Consider the following 26,944-nt stretch of genomic DNA (forward strand, 5'->3'; position numbering starts at 1 on the left):
GCCCATCTTTGCCTCTGTCTGGTGGGTGTGGGGTGTTGGCCCCAGTCAGTGCTGCCTCTGACGAATTCGGCTGCCTATTGTCTGGTGCTTTGGCAAAGTTATCCATGCTAACTTGTTTTGTTTTCCCCTCCACCTTCTTATTGGGCATACTCGCCGTGCGGGCCTTGGGTACTGCACTGCTTCTTGTCCGTTATCTGTGGCCTGTGCGCCGGGTCCGTGTGGGGTCCGGTTCTGGTTGGGTGGGGGCTGCCCGATATGCTGTTCTCCGCCTGCCCCACTTCCCCCGGGGTCGTTGTCACTTTCCTGGAGGGATATGGGTTCTGCCCGTTGTACTAGGGTGGTCTATATGCACCCTTTGTACCCCTGCCTGGGGTTCCCTGTGTTGTCGGGTGCCTTGCAGACCTACTGGTGCTCTCACCTGCTAGCCGTTGGGTTTCTCCGGTGCCCCGGGGTGGTCCAGCGGCGTCTCGCCCCTCTGCTCTCTCCTGGGTCCCCAGCACCCTTGTTAGTGAGGCCTGCGGGGGCCGGGGGCGACGCCGTCCTCGGCACGGGTCCTCCTCGGCTTGCGGAGCCTGCGGAGCTTATCACGCTCCCTCAGTGCCGCCTTCTTGCAACCGCGTCCAGGCGCTCGCTGTTGCCGGTCCACGGAGCCCCGGCACCCTCTGCCTGGGGGCTTACCCCTCTCTCCTCAGCAGCCCTCTTCCTTCCTTCCCGGGTTCGCAGTGCCGACCGGCCGCCTCTCGCAGTCTCCCGCTCTGGGTCTCTAGGCCGTTGGCTGTGTGTTAGCGGGCCGCCATCTTGCTTTTATGTCTGCTCCTCCGATCCTCAGCACTCTCTTGGGGTTGTTTCGGTACTTAAATGTGTCTGTATGTCTCTGGATGGAATGGGCTCCCCACTATCAGACTTCTTATGACCTAAGTCTGAGTCCCAATTTTCTCTCCCATGTTGTGATGCCATATCGAACCCAGAGGGTGTAAGAAGTTTATAGAGCAAGGAGGCAGAAAGCGGCATACTCCTAGATAAATGTAAAATCATGGGCGAACTATGCATACTTGCGTTTGGGGGCAAAAATAATGCATCAAAAAGATCTTCAAATCAAAGGTAGCAGCGAATCTAGCGAATCTCAGTCAACCGCAGCTTGTATTTGAAACACAAGAACTCAAAGTCAAGCATACATTGGCCAGCATGGACTTGATCCATTCTCCAAATGCCTGCTTTTTGTCAAGAGTGCAGTTTTCGATTTACACAGGCGGATTCTTCCACAGTCATAAATCCACGCTGAGCAAATATTTCTCCCCCAGATCTGATTGCCCTTTTTCCATTCCTTTATGACGTGTTTTACAGATGGCAGAGTCAAGCTAACCAGAAGCCCTTTTTCCATGTAGAGTAAACTACTAAGCAGAGTCGGAGAGACTGATCCTTTCTCGATGAGGATCCAATTCGGACTATCAGCCAGTGATGTTATGTACTCAGCACAAAAGCAGTGTGACACTGTCTTATTCTAAGGTAACCAAAATCTCCTAAGTCTACTGGTCTCAGAAGAATATCCTTCTGAATTTTCGACTTCCCACCTTCCCCCATAAAAAAACTGTTGAGCGATTTATTTATCTCCAATACTAGTTTCCCTGAAAGTGAAAGGGGGAGCATGCTAAAAACATATAACAATTTGGGGAGCAGGCTCATTTCAATTGTGCTAATTTCACCCCAAACTGTTAAATTAAATTGTTCCCACTTACGACACAACACATCTATCTCCGCAAGTTTAAGCCTGAGGTTACAGGCAAGTCAACATCCCTAGTAACCTGGATACCCAAATATCTGAATCCTCTGTCAGTCCATACATTCCGCTCTACATCATGTTGCCCCTATTATGAGAAAACAAGATCAAAAAGTCCAATAGGATGCTATTGGAGTGTGGACCACAGAAGCACCGGCACAGTTATTAATGGTGCCGGTGCTTCCGTGAAATTTCTGAGGCGAGTGCCGTTCTGCCCAGCAGGTCTGACCTGCCGGGCGGGACCGCACCTGCCCGCAGAGTTGTAGCATGGCGGTCCGGAAACAACAGTGCCAGTAACCTTACCAGCACCGTTGTTTCCGGACCGGCACACTTAGAATGAGGCCCATTGTGTTAGAGATATTAACCTTGTAATCAGAGACTCTGCAAAACAATTGCGACAACTGCATCAAAGGAACGTTCCGGGTCCGAAATCAACACCAAAAGATCATCAGTGTATTATACCAGGATGCTTTCTGATCACAACAGCTAGCAGCTCTATAAATAGATAATAAAATAAAGGCAATTAAGGATAACTCAGAAATCGCATGCCACAGTTCACCTTAAGCAGAACTTGACAGAGGTATATCCAATTTACCCTATCAAAAGCCTTTTCAGCGTCAACGGTAAAAGCCGCATAAGCATCTGCAGAGTGTTGCTTAAGGTGACTGACATTCAACAGCGCTCTTAGATTATCATAACTTATTTGTACCATTCACAAACCCAGTTATATTGTTGTGGACCAGTTTTGGCAGTTGACCATTGTATCTCCTAGCATACATTTTAGCTAAAAGCTTAACATCTGCATTCAATAACTATATTGGGCAAAGGTTACCACAATCAGAATGAACCTTCCCCAGTTTAGGAATAACTGTAATCAACGTGAAAAACATAGAATCAGTAACTGGTTAATTTCTGACAATTTCTGCATAAAATTGCGTTAGGAAACAGACAAGAATGTGACTAAAGGTTTTATAATATTCAATCGGAAGCCCATCCGGTCCCGAGCATTTTCCAGATGACATCAACTCCATAGAGTCCACAACTTCTTGAGAGGATATTTTCGCATCAAGACAGAGTTTGTCTTGCTCGTTCAAACTAGGAACATCAACCTGACGCAAATACTCACAGAGTTCTTACTCAGTAATATGTCCATCATCACTATACAAGGAGGCATAATATCACGTGAAAGCAACACAAATATCTTAATTTCTCTTCAAAATTGATTCCTCTTCGCTCACAATAAAGAGCACTCGTCTCCCTTTCTCCTTAATTTTCAGCCGGCTTGCCAACAGCGTACCTGATTTCTCCCCTTGCTCCCCAAAAGCCTGTCTTGTGTAAAACAACTTTCTTTCCGCTCTTGAATGCAACTCACAATCAAGAGAGCGTTTAGCACTCCGCATAGTAGACATGTTAACAACAGAAGGGGAACAGTTATATTGTACCTCAGCCAGTTTACATGCATTTTCAAGCCTAACGAATTCTGCCTCATCTCTGTTTTCTCTTGTATGAAGCAAAGCTAATCACTTTCCCCTCATATCGTTGCTTTTAAAGCATCCCAGACAACAGATAAATTATCAACCGACCCTTCATTGTCTTGCAAATACAGTGAGATTTCACACTCAGTATGTTTAACAAAATCTGAATCAAGCAATACATGTGTATTTAATCTCCACTGCTTTCTCCTCTTCAGGCCCCCCACTGATGTCTATAGCCAGTTCCATACTAGCATGATCAGAGATTACAATGTTGCCTATACTAGCACTATACACATTGCCACAAATACCCATACTAACCAGAAAAAAAACAATTTGTGAGGAATTCCCATGAGGAACTGAGTGAAAAGCATACTGTCTACATTTCTGATGTCAATCACGCCAGACATCATGTAGTTCCCATGTATGGGTAATGAAGGTGCTGATTCAGCACCAGACAGGGGTGCGCACCTACCAACTGAGGGAATAAGCGGGATGGGTTGAGACGCCTCCAAGGAGGGAGACTCTGGGAGCTGTAGTCAGCCTTCAAATCAGGCCTGGAAGGGAATAAGGGGATGGAGATACCTTGTGTATGACATCAGCACCAGGAACGTGTATGCACAAATACGAGAAAGGGAAAACCCTAGGTAAACGCACTCAGTGGGGGATGCCACAGGTTGAGCATCACTCAGAAGGTCCACTGCAAACACATGACCCGTGCACCGCAGCTTAGGGGGAAGGGAACTCTGAATTCCAGTTGCATGTCTCCAGCAGACTATAGTAGCTAAAACAGCATGAGTGATGTAATAAAGGTCGGCTAGCCAGTCGCACAGCTGCTTGTGGGAGCTGGGAAATTGACCGGATCCAGAGGAACACTCACACAGTGTTAATTGCCCTTTGACCGGCGTGTATAGGATTGGGGAGGTGGAATGGAGTTGCGGTCCTTGAAGAACCAATCAGTCGGTTAGTCTCGATGTCCCTGGGAAGTAACCAGCCCTCAGAGTGTCCACTACAGTGTTTGTGAAGGCTGCTATCTAGCAGGTGCCTTTTGAATGTCCCCCATCCCACTAGCTCAGGGTGTCTTGTGTTCCTCCCGCTGTGGTGCTGTCCAATGGTAGTTGAATAAAGTACCTGTTAGGGAGAATTCTCATTCTATGGCTAATTTCCCTTACCTATAGAGTCCCCCAGCAGCTTTGCTGGATTTGAAGGGTTTGTTTCTTTTTACCTGCTAAGAGTGAGACTCTTTTTCCCACTCTTAGGCATTTTTGCTATGTGTGTTCTAGGCTATTTTTGGCTGTCATGATCTCTGCTTCCAAAAGGTCAGGGTTTTCCCAACTCCCTTGGAAGCAGATCCATAACCCAGGTTCCGAGTGCCAACCAGTCCCAATGGGGACCTTTTGGACCCAGTCCTGGCGCCAGTGGCACCAGGCTCATAAATATGCCCAGTCCCAGCGCTGGAAGCGCCGGGCTCATAATGCTTGGGTGGACTTACCTGCAGCAGACCATGCTGCTTACTTGCCTGCCAGTTGAGCCTCTGATCCTCTTCTGTTTGGAACTACTTTTCCTGTTGGGTGGGGCTGGAGCCACTCCCTAGATGCAGAACACTGGAACTCTTCTGGAAGGCAGGAACTCTTTTCTTACCAGGAACTCTTTTCTTACTTAGGCGTGGCTGTGGAAGGAGACACCTAAGCACTACAGGAGGCTATTTAAACCACACCCGGTGGATGAATCTTGCTTTGCGTTATTCTGCATCCTCTGCAGCAGAACGCTCATCGTGTCTTCTGCATCTGATCCTGGGCCTAAGGAAAAAGGCTTACCATCCTGAATCCAGTCTTCAGCAACACCTATAAAGACAAGAAAGAACAGGTTAGCATTCCGGCATCTGAAAGTCAAAGGCTTACCTACTCTTCGTGCGCTCCGGAGGTCTTCACACTGTATTCCGGCATCTGAAAGACAAAAGCTTACCAACTCTTCGCACGCTCCGGAGGCCGTCGGCGCTGCATCCCGCATCTGAAAGACAAAACAAGGTGCGTTTAAAGACATTGGGGAACTTTAATACTCACGTGCCATTACTCCTTTCCACATCTAACCCAGTGGGTATCCCGGCACCCTGCAGCCGCTCCGAACTTGTACCTGCAAAATAAAAAGACAGTTAGAGCGCATTGTGAAGCTGGCAACAAGCGCTTACTTACGTGCTTCCAGGCGCTTCTATTCATCACACGGGCTCCATCTTCAAGGCACTTCAGCCCGTCATCCGCCATCGCCGGAACCCTGCAAAACAAGAGACATCATTATTAAAGACTTTAAAGACATTTGAGTTACTCGAAACTTACCGTTCGTGCAGTAAACGATGGACAGCAGTCCTCTGAAGTCAAGAGGCCTGCGCTACCTATCCGGTGAAGAAACTGGTTACAGCACCCTGCCCCGAGGCAGATGGAGAGCTCGGCATTCACTTACCTAAGGTGAGAGCGTTAACCTGTGGGGGTCTACAGGAGAGGAGAAGAGGAAAGAGATAGGGATACCCCAATAACCCCAGTTCATTAACCCCGTATTTTCTATCTGCAGACATCTTACTCTGCACGTCAGGCATACAGGGCACAGAGGTCCAGCCCAAAGAGCCAACTGGGTGCGGCACATCACCTTTGAAGATACGGTAGTCGCCCAGTCAAGACCGGCGCCTCTGCGAGAATCAGGTGAGCGTTACATTGTGTTTAATGCCTATGGGATCTTTCTCAACCCCATAGGAACCATCTTTATGCACCTGTGTTACACAGCACCCTCCGTGCAGTGACACAGGGGTGTCGTAGCGACCCCCAAACATAGACTCCATACCCTGGGACTGACTACTGTCTCCCAGGGCATGTAAAGTCCCAATTGACTTTACTAGTCAATTTATATGAACTAAACCAGTACAACCCATCTTATTATGGAAGGACTGGAAGGGGTTAATAGTTTTTCCCCTATGTTCATTTTCGAGAGGGTACCTTAAAGCCCCTCTCTCCAAAGTTTCTGGCTGGTGGCAGTGGTTACTACCTTTTTATATTCAACCGCGAATATTTCTCTATGGGATTTTCCCATTGTTCGAGGCTACCACTTTACTGACAGCCTCTAACATACCGCCGGGTTGTTTTATTATTAACTTTAATCCGGTTGGTTTTATTTGCCAGAACTTTAATATAACTTCTTTCTCGTGTCTTACTCTAAACTCCTAACCCAGGTCGGGGATCCTTTGTTCACTCTTTTGGCGGGCTTCAGCCAAGAAGCCCTCCTTTCGATGCCTCTGAGTCTGGGGTGGGTCTGTTGTTTGGGAGCGGGAGTAGAACTCCTGGACAGAGTTGCCACAGCAACTCAGGTCGCACTCTAACCTGATAGGCTGGAGGGTCTCCTGCCAAGAAGACCACTCCACTGCGTGAGTGACAGCTAGGCTGTATGTATGGGTCTCTTTCTGCATAAAAGCAGGGTCCTGAGGACTGGAAGAGCAAGACGTTGCCACTGGAACTACGGAACCGAAGTGGAGTGAAGCCACAGACATCTTCAGCATCTACACCACCGGTGAAGCCCTGCCGGATTGTCTCACCACTTTTCTTCCACACGACGAGAGGAGATCTTCATTGAAAGAGCCTTCTTCCCTTGAGCTGGTGGGACCAACCAGTTCACCAATCGCTTTCCCGGACCTGCCTTGGTCGAATCGACAGTGCCCAGCACTTGGAGACCGGATAGCCAGGCAGCTATCGACCCGGACCACGATTAAAAGGAGCGTACCTTTTAAACTTCGTTTGGCAGCACCGCGGCTGGTTTCATCCCTGGGTAGTGCAGTGACTCGAACCTTCCTCCACGACGAGAGCCTCTCTTCCTGGACCCCTCGAACTGCAGCAACTACCAGGAACAACCTCCACCGCAGGAGCCATTCTTCACGTTTAAGGTACGCTGTTCTGCCAGGCCTCCCTTTCTCTGCGGTAGTGCTAAAGGTGTTTTAAATCCTTTACCTACCTGTTGGGTTTGCCGCCCTCTTTCTTAACATTGTCTTTCGCCTCGCATCTTCCATTTCAATATTCATTTACCAAAGACTTGACTGCAGCTACAAGAACATTTTTTGCTCCTAAGTTCTTGGTCCTGTACCACTGACTCTGGCTCAGGCCTCTCAATAGATTCATTTTCAACTAGGAATGTGTTGATGCACTTGGATCTTCTAAACCCCCCTTCCTTCCTACTGTTTTAACTTGTGAAGTGCCATTTTGCTCAGTTTTCAATTACTTATCTTCTGTGCATTACTTGTTCACAAAACGTCACGGAAGTGTTGCTAGGGAGTGCTTGAAGATATTTCTGTTTAACTTGTGCTTTCTCTCCCTTTCGCCATATTGCTAGAGTGCCATTTGTAGTTGGTTTTCACTGTGCCGTTTTGCTCAGTTTTCACTCTACCACAAACTTGTCTACAATTTACTAGGGAGTTGTGTATATTTTACCTGACTTACTTTAACTTACTTGATGACTGTGATACATGTGTTTTGTTAGATGTATATAAAATAAATATGTAACTACTTTTTAATACAAAGCTTTGGTCAGTGTTTCCTTGTATCATAGTACAGTAGGCCTAATGTATAAACCCTGAATACTGCTCATTTCCCTCTTGAGATAAGTCTGACTGCTCAGCCACAGCTACCAACTAAATCTTTGTGGTACAGACTGATACCAAAGGGGATTTATTGCTCTCACCTGTAGTCCTAATTTTGTGTAGTGCTCCCTAAGGGAACTGCACAGGATTTTGCCTAACACTGGTGTACAGCGGTGAGGATCAAAGTATTGGATTTACATTTTAGAGTTCTGCTAGTGCTTTGGTTCAAGAAACCACAAGGTTAACTATCACAACAAGTTTATTTTAAACAAAAGTCAAAATTATGGAAAGTTACAGCCAGGAGACCCTCCTTACTAATACTGCTGATTATTTAAGGGATCTGTGTATACAGAAAGGTCTTCCTGTCAAAGGCAAGAAACAAGAAATGATTGATAGACTGTTAGAGAAACAAAGTCTGGATAGTGGTGCTGTAGGGCCCACTACTCCAGCAAATGTAGCAAACAGTAATGAGGATAATATTGAAGATGTTATTGTTGAAGCAGACGAGGAAGAGGAGGATATCTATGTCAGCCCCTCTGGCCCTCTGCCTGCTCAAGGGCCTCAACCTGTAGCTACTGGACCCTTACCAGGTCCCACATTAAGTCCTGAATTTATCTCTCTAGAAAAAATGAGACTTGAACTTGAATTCAAAAGAATTAGTGCCCAAACTGAACAGAGACATCAAGAACTAAGGCTCAAAGAAATGGAGCTCAACCATGAGCTTGAGATGAAGAAATTGTCTTTGGAAAATGCTTCTCTCCCCAAATCCTCTAGATCTTCCAGTCTAAAAAGGCCCCGGATGCCTAAAGAGATTGTGGGTATGTATGAACCTAAGTTGGATGTATTAGATTGGCTTGCTATGTTTGAATATAACCATGGGCTCCAGGATATCACAGGGAATCAGTTGATCCCTTGGTTATTCTCTAGGCTCCCCCCTGTTGCATCTGATGTGGTAATGGAGTTGGGGGAGGTGGATAGGATGGATTATGAATGTGTAAAGCTAGCTTTGATAGCTAGATTTGGGAAGATTCCTTCCCAGTACCCTAAGAGGGTTAGAACCCTCAAAAAGCATGATAGTACCCCTTGGGCTACTTGGGTGAATGATTGTTTGAAGAACTTAGAGGGATGGATTAAGGGTTATAGGGTTAACACTTATGAAGGAATGAGAAATCTTGTCATGATGGAGTCTATCTATGATGCCTGCTCTCCCGAGCTCAGACAGCACTTGGCTGATTCAAAAGAATTAGATTCTAAGAAACTAGCTAAGGCTGCTGACTTGTGGGTTGCCAACAGGGCTACTCACAAGGATTCAGGGGTAACTCAGAAAAAGGATGAGGGAAAGCAGCCAACGAAAGACAACAAAGAAAATTCCAATAATTCCAATTCCAAAGAGGGCCACAAACAAAATTCTAAGGGTAAGTCACAAGGGAAACCTACTCAGGCTAGTGTACCTTCTTGTCCCAGACCAGAAGGAGGTCAGAACAAGCCACCATTCTTAAAGACATTTGGAAAATGTTATGTTTGTGGCTCTACTGATCATGTGAAAGGGGATCCCAGATGTAAGGGTAAACCTTCCGGGGTCCACACTGTCTCCTTAGCCTTCGCTCCATAGGAGGAAGTACATATGGTCAGTGGAAACTTTCAACTACTGGCTGATGATCCCATTGGAGTCTCAGCTAGTGTTTCTTTAGTATCTCTTGGGTTGTGGGAACAACTGAATTTAGATGTGTATAATTCTATCCCTCCTAATACTAAAGAGTATTATAAAGACAGTGTCCTAGTCAATGGTCAGGGGACTCCTGCCATTAGAGACACTGGGCCCAGCATAACTGTGGTGGACAAATCTTTTTTCAAGGTGGAGGATGTTGCTAAGGCACCCAAACGCCTCACCAAGTTAGCTGGAGGGCCTGTGCAGATGCTTCCCCAATTACCAGCTCTCATCCAGTGCAATGAAATGACTTTCAGGATACCTGTGAGTGTACAATCTGAAGTACCAGGAAGGGTGCTGTTGGGCAATGATCTGAAAGACCTGGGAGTAGTGTCAAGTACTCCCAGACCTCCTAGTAAGAGATTAAAGGAGCTTACCAGACCTGCAAGGGATAGGAACTTGAGGGGCTCTCCTGAGGAGATGATGGAAAAAGAAATCACTCCTACTCCACTGGAGTTACTAACTGCTATTTCCAAGCAACCAGAAGCAAAGGGGAAACCCAAGACTTCCAGAAAGAAACCAGCAGAAAGCACTCCAGTGCTGACAACCAGGAAATTTCCTAGGTTGAACAAAATCCCACCTGTGATTCCTCCTCCAGCTGAGGCTGAGAGTGAGGTACAACCCTGTGTGGTTGAACTAGAGCCTGAAGATTTAGATCTAGTAGGAGGCCAGGAACTCATTGGAGATCTTGACCCTGTGGACCATCCTGAGCTGCAGTCTTTACTGGCAGAAGGTGGACCCCAAAGGGCAGACTTCCCTAAGGGACAAAGAGAATGTCCAACTCTGGAAGGTCTTCGCCACCAGGCAGCTTCTCAGCTTGAAGGGCAAGAGCCTGGGAAGTATAGGTTACACTGGGAAGATGGCCTCTTCTATAGTGAACCGACAGAGTCAACCCCTGGGGACTACAAAAGACTTGTAGTGCCCCAAGCAAACCGACTCCAATTCTTGCAACTAGCCCACGAGATACCTTTGGCTGTTTACTTGAGCTTCAAAAATACCAAGGAAAGGCTCTCTTTCTACTTTTATTGGCCTAAAATGGGGGCTGTGGTAGATAGGTATTGCAAGAGTTGCCACACTTGCCAAACCTCTGGTAAAAGCGGCTCCAAGAACGTGGCACCTCTAGTGCCTCTCCCTGTGGTGGGAGTACAATTTGAGAGGGTAGGAATTGACATTGTTGGTCCCATTGATCCTCCAACTTCTTCAGGCAACAGGTTTATACTTGTAGTAGACCATGCTACTAAATTCCCTGAAGCAATTCCTATGAGGACTGTTACAGCTCTGGCTGTGGCTAAGGCCCTCCTTGGTATTTTTACCAGGGTTGGGTTTCCCAAGGAGGTAATATCCGACAGGGGGTCAAATTTTATGTCCCACTACATGAAGGCCATGTGGAAAAACTGTGGAGTTACCTACAAGTTCTCAACGGCCTACCACCCACAGACTAATGGGTTGGTAGAAAGGTTCAACAGAACCATGAAGAGCATAATAGGAGCTTTAGAGGATCCCCTTAAGAAAAAGTGGGATCTCCTACTGCCATGCCTTCTTTGTGCATATAGAGAAGTCCCTCAGGAGGGAGTGGGTTACAGTCCCTTTGAACTTCTCCATGGCCATCCGGTCAGAGGTCCATTGGCCCTGATCAAGGAGGGGTTGGAGAGTGCTCCTTCCCCCACACCAGTCAGAGTCACTGACTATGTGATAGGACTCCGGAGGAGAATGCCACACATGATGGCTGAGGCAAGTGATAACTTGAAAGCAGGTCAGGCTCTGGTCAAACATTGGCATGACCAGAAGGCCAACATGGTTGAGTTCGCGCAAGACCAGCTAGTTCTTGTTATGGTCCCAACAAGGCAGAGGGCCTTGCAGGACAAATGGATGGGTCCCTTCAAGGTTGTGGGAAAACTTGGGGAGGTAAACTATCTGCTGGACTTAGGCAATACTAAGGAGGCTCCTAGAGTCTTTCACATCAACCGTCTAAAAGCTTATGTCTTGAGACCAGAACTGGGAGCTTTGCTTCTAGCTTCAGCTCAAGAGGAGAAGGAGAGTGAACCTCTACCTGACCTCCTCAGAGGCAAGCCTCTAGATGAGAAAATAGAAGGAGTTAATCTCTCTTCTAATCTGACACCTGAGCAACAGGAGGAGTGCAAAGTTTTGTTGAATCAATTTGCCCCTCTGTTTTCTCTGGCACCAGGCTTGACCCCTTGGGGCCAGCATGATATTCAAACTGGTGACTGTTTACCTGTCAAAAGCAGGGGCTACAGGATGTCAGAAAATGTAAGAACCCACATCAAAGGAGAGGTCAACAAGATGCTTGATCTCGGGGTAATAGAGCCCTCTACTAGTCCATGGTCTAGCCCAGTTGTGTTAGTACCAAAGGCAGGATCCAAGGAGTTGAGATTCTGTGTGGACTATAGAGCTCTAAATGCAGTCACTAAGACTGATGCCCATCCTTTGCCAAGGACAGATGAGCTGGTGGATAGACTTGGTTCAGCCAAGTTCCTCAGCACATTTGATCTCACGTCAGGCTATTGGTAAATAGCCCTGACTGACCATGCCAAGGAGAAAACTGCATTCTCCACCCCAGTTGGCTTATACCAGTTTAAGGTTATGCCTTTTGGATTAAAGAATGCACCTGCTACATTCCAAAGGATGGTTAATCAGGTCCTGAATGGGATGAGGGACTTCTGCATGGCATACTTGGATGACATTGCAGTGTTCAGCCCTACTTGGAAAGAACATGTTGACCACCTAGGATAAGTTTTGCAGGCTCTTGAACAGGCCCATCTGACCCTAAAGGCAAGTAAATGCCAGATTGGTCAGAGTAAAGTAGTCTACCTTGGGCATGAGGTAGGAGGTGGTGAAATAAGGTCTTTGCTCAGCAAGATTGAAGCTGTGCAAAATTGGACAACCCCTTCTACTCAAACCCAGGTGAGAGCCTTCCTAGGCCTCACTAGGTATTACAGGAATTCCATTGAGAACTATGGGTCCATAGCTTCTCCACTGAATGTGATCTCTTCTCCAAAGTTCCCTAAAAAGATCAAATGGAATGAGGAGTGCAATCAGGCCTTTGAAAGCCTGAAGAAAGCCCTTTGTCAAGCTCCAGTTCTCAGAGCTCCTGACTACCACCAACCCTTCATTTTACAAACAGATGCTTCCAATATAGGTATAGGTGCAGTACTCAGTCAACTGGATGAGAAAGGTAGGGAGAACCCCATTTGCTTCATCAGTAGAAAACTGAGGGAACCAGAGACAAGGTGGGCAACTATTGAATGTGAATGTTTTGCCATTGTGTGGGCTTTGAAGAAGTTTAGACCATACTTGTATGGATCTACTCTCATCATTCAAACAGACCACCAACCCTTGAGATGGTTAATGCAAATGAAAGGGGAAAACCCAAAACTGCTAAAATGGTCAATCTGCCTCTAAGGGTTTGATTTTACCATTGAGCACAGGTCAGGATGTCACCACCAAAATCCTGATGGTCTCTCTAGGATGTTTCTAACCGACTAGCGGTAAGAGACTCATCCAGGAATGGATTAGATCCTCCTGTGCCTTAGTCTGGGGGGGGAGGGGCGAGTGTTAGGGAGAATTCTCATTCTATGGCTAATTTCCCTTACCTATAGAGTCCCCCACCAGCTTTGCTGAATTTGAAGGGTTTGTTTCTTTTTACCTACTAAGAGTGAAACTCTTTTTCCCACTCTTAGGCATTTTTGCTATGTGTGTTCTAGGCTTTTTTTGTGTTTAATGCCTATGGGATCTTTCTCAACCCCATAGGAACCATCTTTATGCACCTGTGTTACACAGCACCCTCCGTGTAGTGACACAGGGGTGTCGTAGCGACCCCCAAACATAGACTCCATACCCTGGGACTGACTACTGTCTCCCAGGACATGTAAAGTCCCAATTGACTTTACTAGTCAATTTATATGAACTAAACCAGTACAACCCATCTTAATATGGAAGGACTGGAAGGGGTTAATAGTTTTTCCCCTATGTTCATTTTCGAGAGGGTACCTTAAAGTCCCTCTCTCCAAAGTTTCTGGATGGTGGCAGTGGTTACTACCTTTTATATTCGACCGCAAATATTTCTCTATGGGATTTTCCCATTGTTGGAGGCTACCACTTTACTGACAGCCTCTAACATACCGCCGGGTTATTTTATTATTAACTTTAATCCGGTAGGTTTTATTTGCCAGAACTTTAATATAACTTCTTTCTCGTGTCTTACTCTAAACTCCTAACCCAGGTCGGGGATCCTTTGTTCACTCTTTTGGCGGGCTTCTGCCAAGAAGCCTCCTTTCGGCGCTTCTGAGTCTGGGGTGGGTCTGATGTTTGGGAGGGGGAGTAGAACCCCTGGACAGAGTTGCCACAGCAACTCAGGTCGCACTCTAATCTGATAGGCTGGAGGGTCTCCCGCCAAGAAGACCACTCCACTGCGTGAGTGACAGCTAGGCTGTATGAATGGGTCTCTTTCTCCATAAAAGCAGGGTCCTGAGGACTGGAAGAGCAAGACGTCGCCACTGCAACTACGGAACCGAAGGGGAGAGAAGCCACAGACATCTTCAGCATCTACACCACCAATGAAGCCCTACCGGATCGTCTCACCACTTTTCTTCCACATGACGAGAGGAGATGTTCATCGAAAGAGCCTTCTTCCCTTGAGCTGGTGGGACCAACCAGTGCACCCATCGCTTTCTCGGATCTGCCTTGGTCGAATCGACAGTGCCCGGCACTTGGAGACCGGATAGCCAGGCAGCTATCGACCCGGACCTCGATTAAAAGGAGCGTACCTTTTAAACTTTGTTTGGCAGCACCGCGGCTGGTTTCATCCCTGGGTAGTGCAGTGACTCGAACCTTCCTCCACGACGAGAGCCTCTCTTCCTCTGCTGGACCCCTCGAACTGCAGGAACTACCAGGAACAACCGCCACCGCAGGAGCCACTTCTTCACGTTTAAGGTACACTGTTCCGCCAGGCCTCCCTTTCTCTGCGGTAGTGCTAAAGGTGTTTTAAATCCTTTACCTACCTCTTGGCTTGGCCGCCCTCTCTCTTAACATTGTCTTTCGCCTCGCATCTTCCATTTCAATATTCGTTTACCAAAGACTTGACTGCAGCTACAAGAACATTTTTTGCTCCTAAGCTCTAGGTCCTGTACCACTGACTCTGGCTCAGGCCTATTGACTCTGGCTGATGTGGTAAATCTGCTCTCACTAGATTAATTTTCAACTAGGAATGTGTTGATGCACTTGGATCTTTTAAACCCCCTTCCTTCCTACTGTTTTAACTTGTGAAGTGCCATTTTGCTCAGTTTCAATTACTTATCTTCTTGCTAAAGTATTACTGTGCATTACTTGTTCACAAAACTTTAGGGAAGTGTTGCTAGGGAGTGTTCGAAGATATTTCTGTTTAACTTGTGCTTTCTCTCCCTTTTGCCATATTGCTAGAGTGCCATTTGTAGTTGGTTTTCACTGTGCCGTTTTGCTCAGTTTTCACTTTACCGCAAACTTGTCTACAATTGACTAGGGAGTTGTGTATATTTTCCCTGACTTACTTTAACTTGCTTGATGACTGTGATACATGTGTTTTATTAGAGGTGTATAAAATAAATATATAACTACTTTTTAATACAAAGCTTTGGTCAGTGTTTCCTTCTATCATAGTACAGTAGGCCTAATGTGTAAACCCTGAATACTGCTCATCTCCCTCTTGAGATAAGTCTGACTGCTCAGCCACAGCTACCAACTAAATCTTTGTGGTACAGACTGATACCAAAGGGGATTTATTGCTCTCACCTGTAGTCCTAATCTTGTGTAGTGCTCCCTAAGGAAACTGCACGGGATTCTGCCTAACAGTACCGAAGGTCAGCACAAATATATTTCTACTAATTGCAAACAGGTTGTGGGAGGAGTTGGAAACAATGTGGCTCCACATGAGGAGGAGGTGAGCTGGGAGAGGGCAGATCTGTTTGATCCAATCATGTTTGACTAACATATGTCTAGCTATAAGGGTATGACATAATTTAACCAATAGCCTCAGTGGGAACTGCGAAGACGTAAAGTTTGAAGCACAACTGTTTCCAACATCATGAACATTGTATTAGCAGTATAAAAATGATGTTCGCTGTGTGCCAGTTTGTCAGCTGTCATCAACCAGTTCTGTTCGACTGTTCTGTTTGATTGGAGCCCCCCCCAGTTCTAATAAACAGCGTTGCTTCTATCCTGGTGTTCGCAACTTTTTGGACTATTTGTGGTAAATATTTATTACAAGCTTTTGGTGGGCCCCTGATACTTCTTTTGTAGGTGTCAGCGAGATCCACAGTTCTCTCGGTCAACTGAGGGTATTCCGGCTACCCTCCTTGGGGGCGCTGGTGCTGACTGCAGACCTGATCCATGTGCATCACTGAGGAGGCCCTGCAGATGCCGACTTCACGAATGTCTGCGTGGTCCCGAGCACCGCCTTCGCTCGGAGGGAGAGGTGAGCCCAGTAAGGGAGGCTCGGTGCTGAGGTGAATCGAGGATCTCTAGGACGTGAGTATAACTGTGCAACAAAGCGCTGCATCATGGTTGCATGCCCACGGAGGGGGAGGGACAGAAATGTTATGGTGTATATGACACATCCTCAAGGTGGGAGGATGATTGGCCCTAGTAGTATTAGATTTTAGCATGTGCGACCCTATAGGGAGTGGACGTGAGAGTGGGCACACCTGCTTAGAGCAGGAAGGGTGCGTAGTAAATGGCATAGTAAGTGGCATACCCAGTTAGACCGGAGTTGCGCGTAGCACCGGCGATTGTATAGTTGTGTCATTTGGGGAAAACAAGTGTTATTTTATTTATTGTTTCGGGAGTATAGAGAAGGACGCGTGCGTGTGATCAATAGTGTTGCTCATATTGTCATGTGGTGTTGACTCATAGTGAATGGGTCAGCACCAAGATGTACCTCGTGTATAATAATAATAGTGCGCTTGGCATTTTAGCAGCAAGGAAGCGAAAGAAGTGGAGGTGACTCTGCACTCATTTTTGCTAACATAGGGAGAAGGTGTGACCGTGGAGAGGGCCTTTGGTTATTAAAACAGAGTGAGTGGTCGGGCCTGAGGAGAAGGGCCGGTGTGACGAGTGAGAGTGAACGAAGGGGGAGGCGAGTGTGCAGGAGTGAGTGTGGGTGTTGTGGGGAAAGAGGGGGATACGAAGAGAAATGTGAAAGGTATCTAGGATAATCGGGACACAAAGGAAAGGAAGCCACACGGCGGGAGGTAATGGCCTATCTAGCTAGATAGCCCTGTCGATCACATGTGCAGAAAACTGCCCCAGTCTCGCAATAAAATATGAATGTATAATTTTCCAGTGTTTCCATGCGTGGCCAGACGAAGGAACGTATGATAGTAAAATAATCAAAAACATGTTCTCATATTTGTTAACAAAATACAAGAGTTCCAAGTTGAAAAGTAGTCAGAATATATTGTGGCTTTGGAAATTGTACGAAGAAACAAAAGGGGAACAAGCGAAGAAAGAGGGAGGGGCAATGGAAGCTGGTGGACCAAGCTCTCAGCCTCCTCCTACAGTGTCTATTTGACATGGCGGCCCACAGCAGGGTATACAAACACACAGCAGGAAAACGTAGGAGGGGACAAAGAGACAGCAGAAGAAAAGAGGGACAGAGACGTATGGAAGGAGGAGGTACACAAATGGGGGAGAGAAAATACTTAGGAGACATTGAAAAGAATACACAACAGCAGGTCAATGCTTTATTCAACAAGGTGCGGAAGGAAAAAAAGGGGACATGGGGGAATGGCTATCAGGATGGATACAATTCAGACTAGACAACTATGAGGAGGAAGGGAAAGGGGAGGGGGCAGGCAGAGGGGACGAGGGAGGTGCAGCCTCAGATAAGGGAGCAGTTGTGGGAGAGTGGAGTGATGGAGACGGGGACGAGTGGACACCTGATAAAGACAGGAGAAGGGGAAGAAACAAAGAAGATGACAGGACAGCGACAAGGGTGACAGGGACTGGTCAACTTCCCTCTGCAGTAGAATAGGAAAATAAAAATGGGTCTGAGCGGGAATAGGACTCAAGACGAGGCAAATGCCCTTACTACAGAAGGGGAGAGGAGACGCACATTACGTACCATGGCAGACAATGGATCGGGACAATCTAATATGCAGCTTGCCCTCCCTTGTGGCAGGGTCTATAAAATGGATACAGGTGCTCGAGAAAAAGACGGCAGGGGTGTCACTGGCCATAGGGGACATGAAAAGTTTATTCATAGGAGAACAAGGGGACAAAATATGGGGGCAGGCAGCGTACAAGGGGGTGAAATTAAGCACAAATGCTTACAATGGAGCTCCATTAAATAACTGTTGAGCAAATGTATGGGAGGTTCTGAGGAGCATGTATCCCGATAGCTATGACCTGGGGATAGTGATGGCTCATAAAATGAAGAATGACCACGACCCTGTGAACTATATAAAACAGGTGCAGGATCTCTGGAAATAGGAGACACGAAGGTCCTGGGACGAGTGCCTAACCTTGTTTTACCACACACTGGTAAAGTGGCTGCCGACATATGTCCAGGCTTCATTAGACACGATTGTGGGAACAGAAGCTAAAGGGTGGCCAGAGATACAGACAACCATAGTACACTACTGTAAACGAAAACAGGAGAGCGAGAGGCAGGCAGCCGAAAATGCTGCAAAAGCAGAAAATAAACTAGTACAACTGAAACTAGCGAAGTATGCAATGGAAGTGGCAATGCTTGTGCCCAATGCTGCCACAGTGGTACCCGGCCAACAGGGAGGGTTTCCCATAGGGAACACACTACAGCAAGGGGGTTTCGTGCAGCCACACTATATGTCGCAGTGGAGAGCCCTACAGCAGGGGAGTTACATGCATGGGGAATTTTTTCCAATGGGGAGAGGGTACCAGCAAAGAGGAAGAGGAGAATTTTATAGAGGGGCAGTATACAGGGTCTTTGGGCTGTGTTTCATATGCCAGAACATGGGGCACCTTGCAGGCACCTGTCCTGTGCAACAAGCTCAGGCACAGGCAGTACAAATGGACCAACAACAAGGGATTGCCACAGCACACCCGCAGTGGCAGTAAATGCAGGCTCTCCCAGCCCTGATGCAGCAGGGATAGACGCCCGTGCTGCAGTGACCACCACAAGAACTCTAGGGGTCAACAGATGGTGGAATAGTTTCCCCAACCATGACACAAACACCAGCAGTAGCTGCGGGAAGTACAGTGGTGTTAGGACAGAACGTGGTGCCCCACTACACCGGGGTCAGAGTTGTCGGGGGAAATCCTTTTCCTTTCCCACAGGGCAGCCAGCAACAATAGGGGGGCCCACCGAAAGACAGAGTGTGTCCAGTCCTAGCAGTAACTGACGGCCCCGAAGAGGAACCCTAGGTAGCAGTGAAAATGGGACCAATAGAATTCTCACTCCTCATAGATACAGGAGCAACCAAATCTTGTATACGGGAAGGGGGGTTCCCACTGCCAAACAAAGTGATGGATACGCAGGGCTTCTCTGGGGCGGTGGTGATGGTTTCAGTAACAAAATATTTGCCACTAACAATAGGGAGACAGCACATCATAGCGCCACTACTGTATTCCAAAGACACTCCTATCAATATACTGGGGAGAGACTTGCTCAGCAAGCTAAAAGCCACAATATCATTCACAGAGGAGGAGAGGGAGCAAACACACAGATGAAGATCTCAAACGGGTCCCAGAGAAATTATGGACCAAGGGACCCTATGATGTAGGAGTACTGAAAGGAGTGTGTGCAGTGAGGATACAATTGAAGAAAGAGACACTGTTACCCCAGGCAAAACAATACCCCCTGTCCAGAGCAGCGGATGAGGGAATATACTCTAGCGGACATGCACTGTGACAGCAGGGCATCATACAGTCATCCTCATCGCCCTGCAACACAGCTATATACCCAATAAAGAAATCAAAAGGTGGGTCATGGAGATTTGTACAGGATTTATGCCTCCTAAAGGATGTAGTTGAGCCAGAATTTCCCATGGTACCGAAGCCCGCTATAATACTATGCAACATCCCAACCAGGGCAAGGTACTTCACAGTCTTTGACTTGAAGAACACCTTTTTCTCCATTCCATTGCATCATGACTCAAGGTACCTGACAGCCTTTACGTATCTGGGAACCAGATTTGAACACACTAGACTCCCCCAGGGGTACTGCAAGCCACCTAGCATTTTCAACAGAGTGATCCAAATGCACCTGAGCAATTTACAAATGCCAAGCACAGTGATCCAGTATGTTGATGATTTGCTGATTTGCATCGAGACTGAGGATGAGTTTAGGGCTGACTCGGTACACCTCTTAACACTGCTTCTAGAGAAGGGGTACAAGGTAGACAAGGCAAAACTACAATATTGCAGTGAGGAGGTTGTGTACCTGGGACAAATAATATCCACTTAGGGGCACAGGATAACACAAGAGAGGGTGGAGGCAATTAACTTGACAGCACGTTCATGCACGGTAAAGGAGATGCAAACGTTTTTGGGGTTATGCAATTACTGCAGTGCATGGGTTTTTGACTACTCCACATACACAAAACCCTTACTGCAGGGCCTTAAGGAAGCACAGAAGGAGAAGAGGGAGGTAAAATGGACATCACAAATGGAAGAGAGTTTCACAGAACTAAAAGAAGCATTGGCCCATGCACCAGTGTTAGCAACCCCTAACTATAATGAAAAATGTGACTTGTTCTCCCACTCCGATGGCTCAGTGATGACAGTTGTCTTCTCTCAAAGGAAGCCACATGGGCATAAGCCATTGGCTTACTACAGTGGGAATTTGTACCCAGTACAGGGACGCTTCCCCTGCTAACAGGTACTTGCGGCTGCAGCATTTGCAATCGAGAAGCAACAATTACCATGGGGTGCCCCGTAGTACTGTATGTAGAGCACTCATTATTTGCCGTCTTGGAAAAATAATAAAGCATACTGACGACACAGAGGGCATTTGGGGAATGAGGTGATACTGACAAACCCAGCCATCGAGGTAGTTAGGTGTCATGCGGTAAACCCGACAGCATTCGTAGCCAAATCTGCAGAAGAAAGGCACTATATGCATGACTGTGCAGCACATATGGACATAATGGAAGGGAACATACAGGTAAGAAGAAGAAATAGAAGGGGCAGATATGGTATACATTGACGGGTCATCACATATAGACATTGACATTGGAAGGAGACATACTGGAGCTGCAGTAGTGTGTTACAGGAACAGAGACTATGAAATAGTGTCCCAGCTGCGATTACCATCACAGTATTCGGCACAGGCAGCAGAGTTAGTAGCCATGATCAGTGCATTAAACATGACACAGGGAAATGCAGCTAACATATTTTCGGATTATCCCTATGTAACATCTACAATACATTCGGGATTAGCGCAGTCGGCGAGAAGGGGGTTCAGTAGAAGTGACGGGTCCCCGGGACAACATGCAGAACTGCTCGGGCAACTGATTGAAGCATAACAACTCCCAGTGGAGGTGGCCATAATAAAATGTGCAACCCATACAGGTAAACAGGACCAAATATCTTTAGGGATTAAAATAGCCGACAGAGCGGCCTATTTAACTGAGGGAAGCATGAGACGATACCCAGGGGCGAAGGGAAAGACACAAATGATAGCAGCAAAAAAAAAGAAAGGGTCAGGAGAGAGAGAAGGAGGAACATTTCAATACAATAACAATCATTCAGATTATAGAACTGCAAGGAGAGGTCCCAAAGGAGGAAAAAGACTTGTGGAAACAGAGAGGGTGCTCCCTTTCTATAACTGACCTACTGTGGAGGCAGAATAGCACAGGAAAACCTGTGATGACCAGAAAGTTGCTCGGGGTATCACTAGAACAGTTAAACTTTCCTGCCCACATATCCAAAGAAAATATAGCAACTGAAATAAATGGGGAGTGGTATGTACCAAATTTACAGGAGCAAGTGGCAGAATTTGTGGGTAATTGTGTGGTCTGTCAACAGTTTTTGTTTGGTCATACTTTACCGATGGTGAAGCAAACGTTACTGCGACTGGAAGGACCCTTCCAGCACTTGCATATTGACTACGTTGAGGGAGTACCAATGGCAGCTGCTATGTGTGCTCACTAATCCCACACATCGCAGCGACAGCGAAACAGTTCTTGCCTCAAGCAGTAACAGCTGAGTAAGGGCAGTGTCCGATGCAACTATCTCTATGCAGAACTCGGGAGCTGTTCCAGGGGCACACAGTAGAAGTACAATGGATAGATGAAGGATAAGAGGTGTATGCAGATAACTATATCCAACTTGAAAGCATGGCCAGGGAAGAAGCTACAAAGCAAATCATACTAGAATATAACACAGAGGGAGAAACAGGTGGCTACTACCCACAGGAGAATATTTTGCAAAACCTCAACAGGACATGATATAACGTGGTGCCACACAAGGCACCTGATGCAAATAAAGGGCTCTTGTGTGAAAAGGGCTGGTGCTGTTTGGCTGTGGTCTGCCTTTTACTACCTGGACCCTGAGCAGAATTTCTTCATTTATTGTTTTTACTTTTCTTCACGGGAACCGCGGCAGGAGCATGGGGCTCCTCTAACATTCTTGTCAACACCATGGATCAGCTGACTGAGCACGCTTGCAGCGTGTCACTACAAAGGAGACAGCTTCCAGCCCTTGCAGCGATAAGCCCTGGTGTGAAAAGGGCTGGTGCTGTTTGGCTGTTCGGCGTGGTCGGCTACCAGGTGTCAGGAGAAAAGAAAAGAAAAGAAATCTCTTTGAAAAGATGACCCTGACTGCGGATGGTGGCCCCCAGACACGCCGGAAAACTTTGCAGCACGGGCATATGCTAAATCCTTGGTCCGCCATGAAAGCAGCCATGGCTGCGAAGGAAAAGGTAAGCAAGTGTGTGAATTCACTTTTGCCCCCGCAGCCTACAAATCAATCATTGCCCCACATCTGCGACACGATCAATGCCTATCTTGACACTCTCTCATTTCATCAGACCCATTGCTGTGCGGAAACGCAAAACCATACGGCTACAAGTATGGGAAATGATGAGGGTGTGCACAGCCAGCAAGTTGCTGGAGAGGTAACCGGAAACTGCAACGGACTTGAATTGCTGTTACCAAAAAAAAAACCTTTACCTTGTTATCACTACGTGATTTGGAACCAACAACCACTGCAGTAACGCCTATAATTCAACTGCCACAATTACACTCAATGATGGCAATGACCACTGACAGTAGCGAGACTTCCGATGCTTTTTTCTCACCATTCTGTGCTACAGACGCTGAACTTATCTGTCTATCTAAAGCTGACAGAGTGACTGGAGGGGTTGGAAAAAAGTACGTTCCGGAGCTCATCGAGCATGCTTCACAACAAGTATCAGTATCAGTAAAAGGAAATGAGAATCAACAACGTCTCATAAGTGAATCTTCAAATATACAAAACTGCATGTCCATTCCTGCTGCTTCTTTAATTCAATCTGAGGTAGCCATTTTACACAAGAATTTGCAGGATGAGACAAATGCACTAAAAAAGGATATGCGAGCAACTTGAATGGATTTGCAAATAAATCTCTGGGAACTTCATTTGATGACATACAGGAGCTTGTTAACAATGATCAGTCTAAGGAAAATGGCAATCAAAGCGCCTACGCATGTCAAGTGCCCGAGATGAAAGGAAAAAATTCCCGGGAAACTATTGGTATGGAGACTGAGCAGGCAAATGTACCTGCAAAAATCCTAAGTGCAGTACTCTCAGCATCGAAACATAGATATTGCGGATTTGAGCGATACGGCAAGAGCTTGCAGATTACAAAGAATTGTAGAGCTAAAACAAAAGTCAAATCAGTTGACATCAAAGGAGCCGGAAATTTCGTTCATAAATGCGAGCACCCCACATCCCAAAACAAATAGCACTTCAGGCGAAGCCTAAACATACAACAAACCACAAAAATGTTATTCCCTTGCCACACAATATAACATGGAAAGCCCATACGTTTCACCAAACAGGAACGAGTTGTCAATATCAAATGATCTAAAATCCAGTTTATCCGCTGATGCTATAACTCAGATACACAATAATGTCTTAGCAGCCTCTACAAAACTATATGAATCTCTCATTACAGCAATCAGCGATCAAGGGGCTATACTGTTAAATTTTGCCAAAAAAATGGAAAAATTGGAACTCTTTACAGGTTTCTTGCAAAAGCAACTGGAAAAGGAATCCAAACTTTCTGTGCGATGGCTAGAACACCTCTGTGAATTAGCCGCTTGGCTTCATTGTCAGAACGTCAATTTAATGGACGGTCTCCTAGAAACGGTGAAATGGCTACGTCACAATTCTGGTGAAGTGAAAGAAAATGAAATGAATACACGAGAAACCATTAAAGCGAAGGAAACTGCACCTAGGGTACCAAGTCAACAAAATCCGCCCAAATTGTTGCAGCATCCCAAGCGGTTGACACCGAATGAGGCAGAGATAGATCAAGGTTCTTTGCCAACTAAAATCTTATCCCCCAGCTTACTAACTCCAGTCCAAGAATCTGATACCATTCCAAGAAAAAACTGTAACCAAACAGGTGAACTTCATCCAAAAGAAATTGCTTCCTCTGGAGAAAATAGCCAATGTCTGGCTGGTCGAGCTGTGGAAACAACAAATTACAATCTATGCCCTGTTGGCATCTCCCATGGGCTGGCAAACTCAAACAAGATTACAGCCTCCAGCAATCAACTGATAGTCGATGCAACTGTCGCACCTAATAATATCATACAATGTTCGTTTGGCATCTTTAATGGTCTGGCCAAATCAATCCCAAATCTCAAATGTAATGTTAAAAAAACACAAGGAACAATGGGCAAAGTTCATTGAACACTTATTTAGTAAAGTATCTTCCAGCAAGACTGATCTAGACTCGTGGTTGAGGGCAATTGTCGTCCCGATTTATAAGAAGGGCAATAGGGATGATCCTCCAAATGATCGCCCTATTGCCCTTCGCGACACAATTGGGAAGATCTTTGGCTCATTCCTTCGACAGAAGCTTGCTACATGGGCAATCGAAACAAGGATAACAGATATCCGCCAGACAGGCTTTACCGAGCGAGTGGGAGTTGAAGTAAACTTATTAATATTAAACATCCTAAAGTTGGAGGCTCACGTGTCAAAGAGAAAGCTATTTTTTGCATTTATAGACTTGAGGCAGGCTTTTGACGGAATAAATCGTGAGAAATTGTGGTCAAAACTACTTAAGTGGAAGTGTCCATCTTTAATATTAGAACCTCTAAGAGCTCTTCACGCAAAAACAACTGTGCGAATAAGGGTGACCAGCAAGGCGATCTGTCCCAGCCAGTATCAACATTTAAAGGCGTTAAGCAAGGTTGCCCCTTGGCAGCTGAATTGTTTAAATTATTTATAGCTGACTTGCCCTCTTGGCTGGAGACAGTTCATTGCTTTCCTCCGAGGATAAATGGAACCCCAATAAAATGCCTCGTCTATGTGGATGACTTGGTGCTGACCGACTATACCCAAATTGGTTTGCAACGACCCCTGAATCGTTTATATGAATATCTGAAGGAAAATGAGCTGGTGATAAACACAGAGAAAACAAAGATTATGTGCATTGGCAAAGCGCAAACAAAAAAGACAAAAAATGTAGATGGTCGATTGCAAATACTGAACTAAAAACCGTAAAGTCAATAAGATACCTTGGCATAATGTTCAATGACTCAATTTGTGAAGCTGCATGGACCAAGGATCTAACAGACCGAACAACAAAACGTGGCCTACAAGGCACGAAAATTTATAAAGAATACGGGAAATTCACGAATGCCCCAATAATGGCCTTCTATCTTCAGAAGGTCTTACCAACAATTGTCTTTGGAGCAGAAGCAGGCTGGAATTTAGACTATCATTTATGGCAAAGACTAGAAGGCATGTTTTGGCGCCAAGCTCTGAGGCTCCCTAAATATATTTCAATGATTGCACTGAGATATGAATTGGCCATCAATTAATTACACATGACAATCATACGGAAATCTCTTACTTCCTTAAGGAAAATGTATCTTGGTGGGAAAATTCCAGGAATATCGAATCTTTGCGATTGAAAATAAAGGGGCCCAATCCAACCTAATACAAATATGGAAGCTAAAGCTAGATGCCATCATGGAAGCAGCCTGTATAAGCAGTTCGGAGCTACTTGATCATCCACAAAATGCAAAAAAAACCTTGAAATCTGGGACTGGATTATAAATTCAGAAAAGCTCAGAAAACTTAAAACTGTTCTTCCATCATTAAGAGGAGAAGTTAAGCTACATGATCCCCCGAAAATATCTACTAAATTGTCCATCACATCACCATCAAAATCAATTCCTTAGATTCAGGCTAAATGCTCTGAATAATAGGGAAATGCTGTGGTTAAGACGAAATAAGGAAATCACTGATAACATCTGTAGATTCTGCAACACTGGAGAAATTGAGTCTTTAAAGCATTAAATAACTGCTTGCACTGGAACAAACAGTCAGCGGAACCTACACTTGAGCAGCTTTAAACCACAAAATAATGACATGGAAGAATGGTGGAATTACGTTGCAGCAGGCCAAAACATCAAGCTATCATGTCGATTAATTGACTATTTAGACATGATTCTGAGTGTAGAACAGAAAGTGAAATGAAATGAAAAGATTAGACGGTCAAATATCGAAAGACTCAAACTGTGGCCAAACTGCTAATGGGCTTCTTGACCGACTTTAAGATGAAATAAGCCTTACGATCTTGGTCAAGAAAATGACTTTGATCTTGATCTTGAGTCCGATTTTGACTCTGACTTCGGCTCCGATTTTGAAAAAAAATGTGTTGGAAAATGAGCACTGACAATGACGATTGTCCAACAATGTAACAAAAGTTCAGTATTGATTTACTGTTCTGAAGTTTTACAATAAAAATAATAAAAATAATAATAATAAAAAATAAAGGGCTCAGTTTTTCCCAGTGGGAAGTGAGAAAGAGGGATGGTGCAGTGCCGTGCAGAAGGGCTGTTGGGATATGAAGAAGGGGTAGTGAAGAAAATAAATAGCAACTGTAAAAGAATATGGGATATTAATGTACATGCTTTGACCTGGATAGTTGAAAGACACCGCCCAGTCTACAGAAAACCGCTCACAGTATTATTTGTGTTTCAGCACAACTGGGACAATCGCACTGCGGGTGAACACCGGCTGCGGGAAGACGATGACCATCTCAGCATTGCAGAAAGGGGCGGCAGTGGTGATGGAGTTCCGGTTGGGCTCGCAGGTCCAGAGCATATGCCCAGCTACCTCCAGACTGGGAATTGTGCACTTGTGACCCTCCACAGCCCTACGTTGGTCGTTCCCAAGGC

The 26,944-nt window shown here is 45.9% G+C and overlaps 1 protein-coding gene across 5 annotated transcripts in view; it reads left to right on the plus strand.

Annotated features, from left to right (window-relative positions):
* The window catches only part of TSSK4 (testis specific serine kinase 4), a 2,423,787-nt gene that overhangs the window by 736,418 nt on the left and 1,660,425 nt on the right, over window positions 1-26,944 (plus strand). Inside the window, exon 6 of one of the 5 annotated variants that reach the window (XR_011282998.1) lies at window positions 15,861-16,045. The exons of the other annotated variants lie outside the window; for them this stretch is intronic. The gene's annotated coding sequence lies outside the window, so the exon portion shown is untranslated. Of the gene's footprint in view, window positions 1-15,860; window positions 16,046-26,944 lie in introns of those variants that run through there. 5 annotated transcript variants of the gene reach the window in all.

This window comes from Ambystoma mexicanum, chromosome 13 (genome assembly GCF_040938575.1).
Source record: "Ambystoma mexicanum isolate Mex_15411 chromosome 13, UKY_AmexF1_1, whole genome shotgun sequence".
Classification (NCBI taxonomy): domain Eukaryota; kingdom Metazoa; phylum Chordata; class Amphibia; order Caudata; family Ambystomatidae; genus Ambystoma; species Ambystoma mexicanum.